Below are 15,970 nucleotides of genomic sequence, written 5' to 3'. Positions count from 1 at the left end.
AAAAGTAACAAGGTAGCTTCAACAAAGATATGTGCCTTTAATACATCACATTATCAAGAGCGCATTGTCTACAGAGAGGTGTAGTGTCTGCAATACCCTCGGTCTGAGTCATGTGCATCGTGTTATCGAGGTTAATTTCTGTCGTTGTTGTCTAGACAGATCCTCATTACATGTCAACAAGTTCTTCTACCCATTTAATCATTCAAGAATCCGCTGGCATTCTACCTGGCGACTCGAGACCCTTACGGTCTATTCACACCGGGCCCCGGTCACAGGCGTGCCCGACCTTACAACTCCCTTATTCCGCTGACGCCATCTTTGAATAAAGCAATTACAATTCTAACAGGCTGGCTAATCTACCACAAAACAGGAGTTGAGCGACTCTTCCACTTCAGGGTCTCATCAATCGATACGTGGATTGCCGCGGAAAGATGTCAGCGGATGCTCAACAAGGTTTCTTCGTTTTATAACATCATCATCGGTATTGTCCTGACACGTCGGAGTTGGTATGTTTAGTAAACGTGGAATTCAAAGTCATGGTAGATGAAGCCAATAGTATTGCTACCCGTAAACGGTGTCAAGTTGGCGTTATACGGAGGTAGCCAGTGGCGGCTGTTAGCTAGATCTAAACAACTTCTGCAGTCGCTGAGTATCGCAGGGGCTTAACCAAAAAGTGGTTTTAAAAAAACGTGGAACATAAGTGTAAGGATTGTATCTGTTGGATACACCAGAAAGGGCAAAGGAATGCACCAAATCTATCAAAGCCAAACCGCGACAGGTTGTCTCGTACAGTTCTCAATATGTCATGCGTTATGCAGATTTCTAGCAAACTCCCATGTAAAAGTCCCATGTAGTCAAATTAAGACTTGGTGATTATGTATCATAAAGTCATTGATAGTTTTGCTGGGAATGAAACAATTTATCCACACTACGCCTAAAAGTTTCTTCCATGACTTCGTATCTACTGATCGTATCCCAAACATACACCAACAAACCTGCATCGGCGCCATCGCAAAAGAACGAAGCTGTGAAGAAAAGGAAGCTTTTAAGAAAAGGGCATTTGTTTAACCGATAACCAATAGTACATGTATGCTAGTAGTACTCGCTCCTTCCAGAAAAAAAAACAAATACGGTTAATTTAATACTCTTGACTAACCAATTGAAAATTTAAAAGTGACATGACGCCCCTAAAGCCAATTAAATAGTCGCCTACAATCATCGATTTTGTTGAAGCCACACAGTTGAACAATTATTACAAAACACCCGTCTAGCTTGATAGCACTATAGCAACATCCTGCAGAGAACTTAGAGTCTCCGCCCCTTCTTGATCCCTCGCAATATTGCTATCAACACAACACTGTGAACAAGTAACATACCGCAGCGAAGTTTATCCAGAGTAGCAGGCATTCATGAGTGAGCACGGATTGTCTCTCAGGAACAGACAGTCTTCCTCTCTGAAGTTACTGACTCGGGACTCACTCGGCGGTTTATCTTCTCCAGAGACTGAAATGCTATTCCTGGCCCTGATCCTCGGCTCAGAGACTGCAGGAACATATGTACTTTGCAGATAAGATTTGTCAGTCTCCACTCCACATAACCGTAATCTTCTTGTGCGGAAAGCTCGGTCACCTTCACAGGAGATAAAATCTCACGGAAGGTGGCTGAACTCTTCAGCTTTGTCGAGCGGGAGAAATGTTGTATCTTCTCCACCCACGTGCGAATGATCTTCAGGTAAGACTCTTAGCGGAGCTACAGAAGCAGCAACAGAGCCCGCACTCACTGAGCTGAAGTATTGGGGCCAGCAAAGATCAAGGAGGCGGCAGAGCAGAACCGAAGCTAAACATCTCTTCCTCTTATCGGAATGACGATGCGAGTCGGCGGAGAGGTAGTCCAAGCAGCGGGAGTGAATATCAATGGAACGGACATGAGCCCAAGCATACGGCAAGTCATTAAACCTCTGGTTCCCTCAGGAAAGGACGGAGATCGATGTCCAATACGGACACCGGGACTTATTTCGAGTGTTAGAAAAATGGAGAACATATCCGCCTGATCCCCAGACGAGCGTAAAAAGACCAGATTGCAGAGGGATTGACCAAATGGGCGGGCTGTTTACAAGTATGAAATGGGCTGCCTTGAGTTACGGCGCCGGGAGGAGATGAGGCGAGAGGCGGGGATTAGACAAAGGGCAGAAATTAGTGGCCCGCTGTATGATAAGGCGCTATGATGGAGCACGTGGAGTGGAGGCCGCGACAGCCCAAGGCATATCCTGGCAAACAGCCAGCATTATGACGTAAGGCTATGGAAAGGGAACACATTTGGTTTGTGAGATATGATATCTATTCACACGTCTCCAAGGAAATAGCAGCCGGAACTTCTTATTGTCAAACCTTAACGTGGATGAACAGACCGTCTTCGTACCCACGCAGGCATGTACAAACGAACTGCACTCATCTCATCTCACACTTCACTATTTCGCTCATTCTGTATCATTTTTAGTCTTTTTTTCAACATCTTATTCTTCCTGCTCGACGAAACATGAGTAGGCATTTGCAGAGATGCGTGCACTTAATCTAGCTGGTTTTCTTGTAATACTGATTGAGCGATGATGTTTTAAATTACGTCTTGTTTGTTCATGACGAGAATACTTCCTGTGGTAAAATAAGCCAAACAAATCTGACACTGATTACCAAGGCAGTGGAGCTAACGGCTACTATGGAAATGAGAATTAGCAGTATAGAGTAGGACTGAACTAAATTTGTTAGGATGGGTGTGCCTTTTGTATAGAACTGTTCAGTCCTATGTTTAGGGGAATAAAGAACTATGTATCTGAATAAAATACAAAAGTTTTACAATCATTTATGCATACATAGACCAATAGGTCGATAATGTACATCATCAAGTCTAAAGAAACAACCATTTCAAACTGGTCTTTTAGGCAACCGTGGCCTTGGAAAGAACTCTCTGAGGTTTAACAGAACCGATGACATAGCTTACAGCATACGTTTTGACTAATACCTTATTCTCCTCCATCTATTGATTCATTTTTTAGGGTTTCTAATAAAGGTTTTCGACGGCCATGTATCTACTTCGTTCCCATATATCAATGACGTGAACATTGTGTCTTTATAAAAATACTTCCCTTGATTTTACTAAATTCCTACGGAAACTTTTGTTTGAAATTTTTCACGCAATTTCCATTTTTCTCATGATCATTTTCCACTGCTCCATTCCGTACTCGCTCGAGCACCACCGTTGAAAGTCTAGAGGCGTGATTTACCGTGCTCGTCAGCCTCCAACCCTCTGTTTCCTTGGCTATTGATCAGTAAACCCTGTTTAGATGAACACGAGCGGACAGAAACCTATCCCGTCCCTCCCCTGCCCTCTGGTGAAGAATATCCTGCCCAACTTGAGAGAATCAGACCGAAAAAAATCGATGTGGACTCCAAAGAAGGAAGGTGCACGGCCGTCACGGTCTACACTCCACAATTTCAAGGTAATGAACATCGTAATAGACTTTCTTCATCTACTGCGGATAACCTAAGCAGGTGAAGCCCCTTGGGCAAACATGCAGTTCAACATGGTGTTCAAAGTGATAAAACAAGGATTCAAGTGCAAGCCGTCTAGCGACTGTCTCCGTTTGTTGCTGATTATCTTGTGCTGCATGGCTAGGTTTTGGTCTTCATTTCTAAACAAGTTGCAAGTCTTTAGAACGTGTGGATACTTTTTTGGAACGATTGTGTCTTGTATAATTCCACATTTGCTTCATACAACAACAAAAAAACATTTTAAATACCGAGCGTCAAGTTTTGAAAAAAAATACTTTAATTTATTCTGTTCGCACAATCACGGTTGGAAACAGGTAGAACATATCTCAAATGACTTATGTGTGAGATGACTCAGTACAGTCAAGAAAAGTAAGTACATATCTCATATAGTAAGTACATGTATGTAATGTAAGTACATTTCTGAGAAAGGTATATCTATGTTGTCTTTAAGGCCAAGGACGACTTCGACTGCAGCACGGGGTACATTTGCCAGCAGTGATATTACCTGTGCGTATTGCTTCGAAGAATTATGAAAAACGTAACGTAACACAGCCACCGTGTTCCCTGACCATATGTTTGCTCTCCACGGTTGTTTGTAATTTGTTTTTGTTTTGTTTGATTTTACGATCGTTCAATATCTTAGAAGAAGAACAAGAAGTAGAAGGAGCACTTTATTGCGCGACAACTGTAACAGGTACAATGTATGGCAATCTGTGAATACAATGGAGTTGAACTATGTACTACTACAACTAAACTAATCTAATCTAATGTAACAAACAGCATAAACAAGCTGGTTAATATTGTACAAGCTGATACTTATGACGCATATAGTATAAACAAACTTGCTGTGAATGGATCAGTAGTCCATTATGTTTTTCCAGTTAGCCATTTAGTATCCAGAGCAGGACTTCCAATCATATGTGCTACGAGTAACAGTGCAACGTGCAGTCATGTAAAAACCCACGGTTCACTCGGCTTGGCACACAACCCGTGGTGAAGGTAAGCAGGGCCGATCCAAAGGTTCGGAAAGACTGATTATATGCCAACTAGGAAAGTAAAGGCAGTTCCAAGCTGTCGGTAGACTAGTTCATATCACGCCACATTGCGCATTTACAGACTTGATGAACACGGAAAATAAATTTGCCCCCAGTTCGCCTCTTCTCAAATTATTTTGTGATCGTAAAACGAAGTAGTTTTGGGTAAGATGCGCGCCAAATGGAGCCATTTATGTGCAGGGCGGGCAAATGAATTTTCCAAATGCTCGCCCAGGTGACTGCTCACATCAAGCTAGTTTTATGCTTGGTCTGGCCGCTCCTGTGGACTGTGTGATTAACCCTCAAGCGCCAGTGGTCGGCTCTTGCTTTCGATTCTCTGTGTTCCTCGTGTGAGTATGCAACATAATGTCTACTTTGATTATTATGACTTGCTTACTTATCATATGTACAAATTATATACCAGTAAACATGAAACCATTTCGATATATTACACATATCTTCACCATCATTGCTATTTGTAGGGCGACATTTGTATTATTATCAACATCGTTTCTAGTAGCCTGAGGGACTCCTCTGTGTTCTAATGGATGACTTTACGGTGTTCTTTACGTCGCAGAATGCTCTTTCGTTTGAAATTAGTGGGTAATGCAGCGGAAAGAATGCAGCAATACATCTGCCACAATTTATAGCATGTGAAATGGCAGAAAGAATGTTTAGTCATATGTCTTCCCTGTGACGGGATACGAGGGGTAGGGTTCTGCCTGTGGCTTAAAACAACGGTAACCAGAAAGAATGAAATGAGGATCATATTCTATCAAAGATTTATGGCTGATAACATGCCCGTCTCATGTGCACTGATATGGAAACTGTAAGATACATTCAAACTTCTTCTAAGCCTTAGAAGGTGGGCTACCTTTTGTTGTGATTGACACAAATCATCAGCATCTCATTACGTGCAGTCAGCCGTTCAGTTGGGGTCTCCATAAGCTGCAGAGGCCACGGCATCTTCCAACTATATTCATGAGAGGTATTTTCCTTTAGTTTTGTAATGATGCAAGAGAGAGTAAACCCGGGACCTTTCGGATAAAAGCCTTTTGTAGTACTCATATCATTAACGTGAAGCAATGACAATGATGAGGGTAAAATCGCATCACGGAATAGCTTAATCTTCAACATTGCCGTAAGCTTTGTTCGCCTAACTTTGGGGAGTGTTTCTGATTAAAAATATCGTTGGCGTTCACCAACCTTACACTGTAGTTTCGGCGGTACTTGAATGATTTGATGAACTGCAACTATTGACAGATAGTTACATTTGTACGTCTGTTTTAACTACTAGGATGTGTCAGGTACATTTTTATGTCTGTTTAGACCACTAGGGTGTTTCAAGTACAAGCAACATATTGGACTTTCTATAGATGGTTGAGCTATTATATTTGCTGCTGTACAAAAAGTACACAGCTGGTTAAAATGGTTTCTTTTAAATTCTGACAATCGGCGATTCCAGCTTGTTATCTTTCCCTTGTGCAACACAGCGTAAAATCGCCGACTTTAAATAGCCTAATGCCTATGGGGTAATTAAGGAGAAATCAACGCGATCGTTAGAAATAATTGGCACGTCAAGTACAAGTGCTCCTACATGGCTGCTTTGATCTCCGGGGTCTCCTGCCTGGATGTAAGGCCCCCTTTCTCAATAGGATATGGGTAACCTTCACTTTCACACTGAGAATATCATACAAAACGTAAACGTGTGACTGAGAAGACAAAAAAACACAGAAAGTGTAAAAAGATTCATTGAGCGATATGTAAAATTTTTGATAGCAGAGAGCGCGACGAGAATTCCGTCCTAGCGGAAAGGGGTCATTTGGGTATTAGGGACTTGTGTCCGTGAACCTAAGCGTGTCACTTGGTATTGTTCTGATACATCACGTTTCGCAACTTAGGTATAGATTCCATAGCTAGGATTCTTATTTGGCTCATTGCCTAGAAAGGGCCACACCGCGACGTAAAATGAAACTGACAACAAAATGTCAACTATAAGTGTGTATCATAGACAAATCTAGAAATACACGAAATTATGTATTGCTACCAAGTATGTGAAAGATGCCGTCGTTTTGTAAGCCTAGTGTGGTACTAGTCAGGTGTACGTGTTAATACTTTATACCTGGCTGGAAATAATTGGCTTTCATCCGAGCACATTTCAGCATCTACCGTTTCAATTTCAAAAGAAATAGACAAAATCTATATCATAACATGTCAGGCAGCTAGATGTTGGAACCGCCAGGTAGCAGCTCCAATTCAAGTCCACCCGAAGATCGCAGCAAACCGAGTCTTCCTGGATTCTGGACTGGTGCCTGTAGTGACACGCCCAGGCCTAATGGCAGCAAGCTCTATAACACATTTTAATTACAAAAGTAAATGGACAAAAATTATATCAGAACATGTCAGGCAGCTAGATGTTGGAACCGGCAGGTATACAGCTCCAAGTCCACCCGAATATCCCAGCGAGCCAGTCTTCCTGGACTCTGGACTGGTGCCTGTAGCGACACGCCCAGGCCTGATAGCAGCAAGCTCTATAACACATTTTGATTACAAAAGTAAATAGACAAAACTATATCATAACATGTCAGACAGCTAGATGTTGGAACCGGCAGGTATACAGCTCCAAGTCCACCCGAATATCCCAGCGAGATGAGTCTTTCCGGACTCCTAGTGACACGCCCAGGCCTGATAGTAACATACTATAACACGATGCGACGCGGGAGCGCACCAGAAGGAGTCGTCAATAATTCACGACCTTCTACATGTTTGCTTTGTAACTTTCCAAAAATGACTACATTAAGAGACGGGGTGACACGCTAATAATCACGCCGGATGATTCATCCAGACAGAAGGAAGGTCGTAAAGCTCGCGCTGCGCAACGCTAAAATAAATCCTTTAATACCTCCGCCCTGTGGGACGGGTTAGAAACGCTGCTGTGATTCAGGGGTAGGTAAGAAGGGGAACTATCGGCATTACGGACAACAACACCATACAGCGAGGCCAATGTTATGACTTGTATCTTGCTGATCTTGGCCTGAAGGTAGACTATACTGATCACACCATCAGCATGAAAACTAGCTGAAGGGTTAGGAGGATGATTTGAAGTATACATTCTGGATCATTCTGGGAAGGTAGATGCTTTGAAGTACATATTCCGGGAAAGGAAGATGCTTTGAAGTACAAATTCTCGCGTATATTTGACTATGTCTATGGACAACGGAACAGCAACTAAATTTGTATGTAGGAACGACCCACATGTGCTCATATCTGCAACAAATGATGCATTGTTATGGAACCACAAATTTTCCATAACACCCATGGGCCCAACGCCCACGGGTACGCCCCGTGTTCTGCTTACTAGTGCTATATCAACAAGGAAATTATATAAAAAAAAAGCAAGAGTGACAGCCGACGGTGATAAGGCTAAGCAGTCCGAAAAGCACTTAATCCAAGAAAACGCAAATGCGCTGTAGCATCCGAGTGCATCCATAGTAGGAGTCATAAGCGTACTGTTCTGTGTTGTTTTATGGACAGAACCCACATTATGATGATCTACACTTCGTTTCTACTTGGTGTATGCCCTTAAAAAGACCCCGGAATGGTTATATTTTGGTCCCTATAGTGGAACTGTGACGGAAATTCAGGTTGTTATATCTTCTATTCTGGTCAAGCTATGTTCATGATTTTCGGTTGGAAGGTAGTTCTTATGCATGGGGATACTAACGTAGATTTCAACCCCATATTAGCTTCTTATAAAACTGCAGGGGCATTTTTATTGAATTGTTTGAAGGAAGGGTTTGCAGATTTTCGTATGTAGCGGAATGTAGGTAGCTTTAGTGATGATTGGCACAGCTAACTGCTAATTATGCAAATTAGGATCTTATTTCCATAATGAACGACAAGACATTATAAAACCAATACGTTCTATGATAGGACAATCTCAATCATAAAAGATATCTAGCTGAGGAAGATAGGAACATTGACTGATATCAATCATACAAATGAAGGCCTACTTTGCATAAACATTGAGAAAATAGTACAATTAAATAGACAGTAAATGATGGGGCTTTTATACTCTGCTGTCGCAACTTGAATAAATTTGAACATCGTTAAACATATATGCATCGTGTAAAGTAGAGACAGCTAAGTATTTCATTTGAATAGTAATGAAGCAAAGTTACTTGGCAAGGTCGTGGAACTCACAAAGGAATGTTCAAATTTATTAAAATAGTTTTCTTTGGAATTAGGCATTGGCGTTGGGTACGAACGATTAGCTCCTTTCGACCAATCAGGTATAATATAAGACCCATGGCAGTTTTGTAAAGCTCCTTCAATGGTTGTCATATGCATGCAGGAGGCCTATGAAGAGAATGATGACCTGACCGCAGCCATGACATCAAGCTGAAGGAAACTTTTCTTCCGTTACAGGGTAAAGGTGTGCATTATCATACTGTGATACATAGATCGCTGCACATACGACCAATATATTGACGACGGGTGAAAGACTAACTTTATAGTTCTGTACTAGTTTCAAGGGCATTTCGGGTTAAGGTCTCCTGCAAGGACATAGATCTACGTAGACGGTGGTCCTTGTATCTGCGCGTTGCAGACAACTTTAGGTAAGAAGCGCTAGACTTTTATCACAATTAGATCTAGACCTATGGTGCTTAAAATCAACATCGCTTTGAGTTGCTGATTTCTTTTTAATTCACGAGGGAACTTCACCTCGATAAAATTAATCCGGAGCTGATCACAGTTTGCATGAAACGTCCACAACTTGGTTTGCCATCTTTGGAAGTTCAGATAATTGAGTGCAGAGATCCGGTACGATGCAATCTTGCACTAAAGGCGATAACCAGAAGCTTTGGGGAACCTGGTGTTCCCCTCCCTACAGATTTTGTTCAGCCCTACAACTGGGATCAGAAAGATTTAAAACTAGGTTAAGACACTTCTTTCTTTTTGATCTAGCTCTGTCTCATCAATAAGTCCATCAATCTAGGCGGCAGAAAGTCCCCTCCGATGACCAGAACAACTGTGATGGATGTCACTCCGTCCACTTCCATTTCGGCATCACCGGAGGCCACGCCGGTACCCAGCTGGACTACTGCCACAGCGCTTAATTTTCCCGCAGGAAATCACGCTGGAGACTGATAAATGGACCTCCCTTCCCACCGCACCGCTACCGGTAGGAAAACAAGGAAACAGAAGTTCCGTGAATCAGCCTCAATGAGACCTATACAGGCAGGTCTAATTTGGACGCAGTGGGGCGATGTTAAATGTGGTGTGGACAACTAGTAGGATTTAAGCTACACAGTGTACCTCACGATCCTCAGTTTTAATTGAGAAAAAACTCTTCAGTATAAACTAATTGACTTTTTGGTTTTAAGTACGGCCAACCTTGCCCAAGAAGACCACTCATCAGGGGACCGACAGAATGTGGTCACCATACACAAGATGTGTAATGCTTCGGCCAATGGAAGAAATTATCTAAGGGATCCAAACAAAAAGTGGCCAGGTGATCATGATTAAGCCCAACTGGTGGTAACATGTATTGTAGTTGCATCGGCTAAACCTATTTATTTGGCCAAGAATAAAGTTAAAGACAACTATATGGCTTTCCCCTCATTAGTAAAAAAGATCATGATTTGAGTCAATTTTCCTGCAAGCTTTTTCGGTTCCAAACTACTGAATAAATTCACCCTGATTAGCCTGATATCTGAACAAAAGGCGGTATTGTTTGAGTTTTAGCATGTCAACTCTGCTTACACATCAAGTTGATCAACTCAAAACAGAGACTTTAGTGAACTTTGTGAACTGGCAGCTTGATGCGAGGGTGCCAGCATCGCTCTACAGTGATCTATTACAGTTAGTGTTGATCTCCTGACCCGACAATCCTTATTGGAATCATGTAGCTGGGGGTTATTTGTGATGTTAGAAGATTGACAGTGATGGATGAGTGCAACGATGAACTGCAAGGATCTCTTCTGAAGCAACTTCTCTGGTGAGATTTAAACCCCCGTTACCATTTGACACCTATATCATAAATAAGTTATAAGCTCTCACTATTTCTTCCATGATACAGGTCCCCCTGGTGCATTAGGGTTGACAGCTAATAGCTTGCTACTGTCGACTTTCACACATCCCGGTGATCTTTTATATTTCGTACCTACAATATTCAAAAGGAAACTGTGAGTTCTAGAGAGTAAGATACACGTCAAAACCCCACTCAATTTCAACCGACTTTGTTCTAAGATATATATATTGTTGATTGCCTTTATTGTGTTCATGAAAAATATCTATTCATCTATTTATTGATTAGTATTAGCTATATCAGTGTATGCATAATTTAAACGCGAAACATACAGTATGTGTTATTAGTGATTATTTCAAGAGTTTTCAAAGTCTGTATCGACATTTGACATCAACTACTAATGAGATGGCAAAACATTTCATAGAGTTTTATGTTAACAATAAGACATGAATGCAAAATGTAACCAAACAGATCAATACATAATGTCCATTAAAACCTGCAATTCTACAATGACAGATGTGGCCGCACGTGACTGCAGCTGGGCGCGTCAGCTATTTTTCTGCCTTTGTACATTTTGCCGGAGGTGTTTGACCGGGGGGCGTGGCTACGGGATCGTTCGATTGAACAAAGCCACGGCTGAGGCATTTATGCACGATTAAATTGCCCTAATGTTTTGTTTATGAATGTTGCTATGGCGTCAATTAATCTCCCTTTTGAATGGTATTACACCGAGAGACAACGACAAATGCCGAGAGTAATTGGAATCCTAGTCTAAGCGCAAAAGTCCCCGCCATCTATCAACAGTAACGTCCTCCGCCCTACCATCTGTCCAATAAGGAGGGAATGGGTGGAAACGCTCAGCCATGTGTTACGATGGGAACGCACTCAACTGTTGTACTGCGCTATGGAATAAAGGTAACGCCGTCTTTCCCCCTAATTTTCAGACAAAGAGGCAGGCAAACATCATTGCCCCCTATTACTAGGAGTTAATTTTGTCGAACGACAAGCGGCGTGGGCAATTTCACACTCTTTCTGCGATCATTACTACTCGTTAAAAGGTGGCGTTTCTCTGTCAGCTCGTCGGCGGCCATTCTAGTAAAAATCTGTGACCCTGCCTGTCCTGTTCGCGAAAGATAAGGCGATACCTGCGAGACCAGTGGTCTGAAACGCGTCCGTTGATTGGGGTCATTCTTATTGCATTCAGGTTTTCTTATTGGGCTTTACCGGACTGACCTCCATTTCTGTCCCATTTGTGAAGTTCGCGCTGGGGCAGCTTCAAACTTCTTTTGAAGTGTTGGTGCCGCCCAGATGTCTTTGGTAGTGAACTTCAACAAGGCGCTTGGATAAGAAAAGACGTTGGCTATTACGTCTAACAGTGTGCATCTTGGAATACTGATTTTACAATACATGATCCTGGTTGGTCATTTTTTTCTGAAAAACGGGACTTGGAATCCACGATCATTTTATCATCTTATCATAATTGTGTTTGTTTTTTTTTCATTTCTTTTGGCTTGGTGCAGTCCCCATTTCCTTTACCAACTTGTGTATTTTAGGACTTGCTGACTTGTGTCTTCTATGACAAACAACATCAACCAGAGAATTGTGAATTTTGCTTATTATACTATTCTGATGGCAAACAAAACCCTCCATCATACATGTAAGCTCTATCCGCTACCCTATAGCTATAGCCAGCACGTACGCAGCGTCGTCCAGTCTGTATGCAAGCACCAGCCCCAGCGTTAGCTGTGTGTTATCACTGACCAGACAGACTTTTAGACCTCACGAAAACTTCATTATTCATATCAGTCTAAAAATAGTCCCGAACTTGGCGATCTTACTGACTCAAAGTCATAACTCCATTTACTTTGTCACGGGCTAGCCCGTCCAGCTAGCACCTTAGGTCACGTATAATGACGATCCGGTGGGCCCCACAAATCACCTTGTTTATAAGTATAGACGACCCTAAGCCAGGCTGTATTAATTCATATACCCACTTAAACATTTGACATTAACTGAGATCTTCTCGTAGGGAGTCATGTCGGAAGGTCCTTGACCTTAAACCCGACCTTGTACTACTGAGGATACAGCAGTTTCACCAGGCTTCAGTAGGGGTGTCGGAGGGACGTGGGTTCAGATGCCAAGGGAACATAATTGAATTTGCTTTGGAATAGGACTGCCCTCTTTTCATCCAGGTCAAAAGCGCTGTTACCGCGCCGAATATGAAGTTAACGCTTTGGCGTCAGGCGTACAAAAACAGCCAAAAAAAGGTGTGAAACTTTTTTTGCTAATTCAATTGTTCAAAAAACTTTTGAAACAACTTGAGACTCTAAGCCAAATCATTGAAAATTATTTTACCATTTGATTGAGTTTTAAAAAGACAATACGTACGAGACTGTCAGATGCCTCGGGTAGTCCACAGTGTTCATAAACCTATGCACTTAGTCACTAGAATATGGCCGTTATTTTTATGGCTTTAAGTTAGATTGGCTCATACATCTAGCAAGTAGGTCAGCCACGACCATGTTGCTTTTCGTTTGAAAGCAAATGCCTTGTGTTTGTGTAGCAATATAATGAGACACTAGAATTTGGCTAAAACCTTACTTAAGGCACTGAAACATTCCGTGGCACAACGTTTGTTTAAGTGGCTCACTCCCGTTTTAATGCCATCAAAACAGGTATACGTACTTTTATGTTAAAACATCAGAATACATAAATGAAAGCACACCAACAGCTTTTTAATGGTACTCCTTGGCTTTATGTTCAGTTTATACAAAATAGTTACCCTTTAATATGAAGTGAACGACAGGAAAGGGCCAGCGCGTGTTTAGATTCCGTACCACATATAATTCTTGTGGACCTACTGCATCTCTTGTTGGCAAACATTCCACGTCAACCAACATGCATAGTGACAGTACATTGAGTTTTCATGCTTCACTACGTTAATCAAAGTTGACAACAGACCTTCTAGTGTACCACGTGCATTCTGATACCAGACGCCCATCTCTGTTCCCGTCCTACTGATCTTGACGTGTAAAGTTTGGACCAATCACAGTCATGATTTGCTCATCAACATTTAATAGCTTCCTACATATCTTCGCCAGGTGCATTTATATGTGCCTTTTTTTTCAAAGAGTACAATTTAACAGAAAGATGGCGAACAATTGAGATGAGATGGGGCTCGTGCTCAAATGATGTTTAAAATAACAATACCGACGTGAACAGCATTTTGAATACCCAGGTGCCGTTACAGTTGACATAAAGACAAGACAACCTGCTGATAAAAGCTGTAGACCTGTATCTTGGGATTTGAGTGATATTGAGCACTGAACACACTATCTATTTTGCATCGAGAGTTAAAAACTGGTATCGCTATATCTACAAAAGTGTTCATCGATTTCTTTCAAATGGGAATGGGGGGGTATCCTGTTCGGTCGATTCAAGCAGAAATCTGACGACTGCAGTTTGTCCTATTCGGCCAATTTCAAGTAGAAATGTTACAACTGCTTTTGCTTTGTTTTATGAATCCTTGATGCTCACAGCTACTGTAAAAACAGTGCGCGAGTGGGGCATGTCTATTGCTGCTGTTTATAAGACGCGTTATTTCCATGACTGTGGTGGCTGCTTCTTTGGGTCGTATTTCGTTCCACACGACCTCCACTAGATTGGCTGGGAGGGACTGCAGGAGAGATACGGTTTGGGGTGCAAGGTCCAGCAGACGGAAAAGGTCAAGGCGAGAAATCAAAAAGACGTCCACATATTTTCCCTAAACACTCTTCCGTAACAACTCATTAATCACTTCTTTCAATTTGCATACGGCCAAAATGACCGTATAAATGTAAAAGAAAGCGTTTTTCTACGAAAGCTTTACTTCTATTTCATCTCATTTTGAGCACTGGTTAGATGTCTTACTGGCTCTAACATATACGGCAGATAAAAACCACGACATGGCCCTCGATCATTTCACCAGACGGCGATCGCGATGCGTCGTCACTGCGACCTAAACAGAAACTGTGCAACCCTTTACTTCATACGCTCCAATATCAGCTAGAGCTTGCCATGTATTGTATTGTCTGAAATCTCAATAAGATAGAATGAAATAAGTTGAATGTTATGCAAGATCTAACGGTATGACTGCAAAGACAACAACAGACATAAAGCGTAAAAATTATTTTTTATCTATAAAACTCAGTTTAGTGTTCTGTCAAGTCTTTGGTCGCAGCGCCATTGCAGAGCCTTGGGAAGTCGCCGCCGGCCGAATGAGGTGTAAAGAGAGGTGTCCCTTTTACTCCTGGAGACACGTAGGTGACGCTGACATCCGTCATATCATGTATATTTCTCAGAATGAGCTTAATTGTTCCGTAATCAATGGATAAAATTCCCTCCTGGCAGGTTCACCTTTCTTAGCTTTCTTAGATTCTGAGGATGTATGAAGGCAACGTTTGCATGCGGTCTAATTTTCTTTCAGTTTGCACTTTATTCGGCCGTCTTTTAAACCAATCTTTATCATATGCAAATTCATTCCCGAAGGCTAATTGCAATCATGATGCATAGAGACACAGTAACTTTCAAGGGTAAAATTTATAGCAGTGTAACGATAAAAAAACTTTTATGGTAGATACTGTATTTACCTAAATCCTTCGAACCTTTTTATAACAATTTATGGTACCATTATTTTATACATCAGTTTCTCTTTTCCAGCTCGTTTTCCTCTAAAGTTGTTGGGTCCTACGTTTTCGAGAATGAGAACCTTGTGGGTAAATGACCAATAGAACGAGACTGTATAAACGTCCAGCACTTGGACTACATTTTATATTCTATGCGGCGCACGCCGGCGTTAAAACAAAAGATATGCCACGACACCTCCCTGTGCAGCGATGTGGAAACCTTATAAATGAGGCCAGCAGGCACAAATAAATAGAAAGTCGATGGTATTTCCTTATGGAGGCCATTATTTTCAGTTCAGTGCGCCGAGAAGCCGGGTCTCCCGGGAGCTGCCTACCGAAACACCCACCACGATCAATCTGTATCAAGCGAAGCACGGATTACATCCACTTTGATCCCATGCTCGAAAAACAGTGGTTAACTCCGGCCCACTGCGGGGATTTAATAATTCCTAATACCTACTGCACGTCGACTGCAGTTTTGCAGAATTGGTATTGAATCTTGAGCCAATTCAAAGGCGTGCTTTTTACCTTCGATCACAACCACAGGAAGCCGATGTTTTCCACTGTGTAACGTGAACGCCGTACACGGGCCATCAGGTAACCCCACACACGGTTCGAATTACGCCTGAACTTTGGCATCATTACCGAAATTGTCGTATAATCTGCCGCAAAATTGGCGCACTGATTCCCCATCTG

The 15,970-nt window shown here is 42.0% G+C and overlaps 1 protein-coding gene across 3 annotated transcripts in view; it reads right to left on the bottom strand.

The window, feature by feature from the left end:
- LOC118421422 (netrin-G1-like) overlaps positions 1 to 15,970 on the bottom strand; it is a 91,166-nt gene that overhangs the window by 39,188 nt on the left and 36,008 nt on the right. The window contains exon 1 of one of the 3 annotated variants that reach the window (XM_035828702.1): positions 1,377 to 2,415. The exons of the other annotated variants lie outside the window; for them this stretch is intronic. The gene's annotated coding sequence lies outside the window, so the exon portion shown is untranslated. Of the gene's footprint in view, positions 1 to 1,376; positions 2,416 to 15,970 lie in introns of those variants that run through there. 3 annotated transcript variants of the gene reach the window in all.

This window comes from Branchiostoma floridae, chromosome 8 (genome assembly GCF_000003815.2).
Source record: "Branchiostoma floridae strain S238N-H82 chromosome 8, Bfl_VNyyK, whole genome shotgun sequence".
NCBI lineage: Eukaryota > Metazoa > Chordata > Leptocardii > Amphioxiformes > Branchiostomatidae > Branchiostoma > Branchiostoma floridae.
The sequence above is the reverse complement of the archived record's forward strand: the minus strand, read 5'-3'. Positions and strand labels throughout refer to the sequence as shown.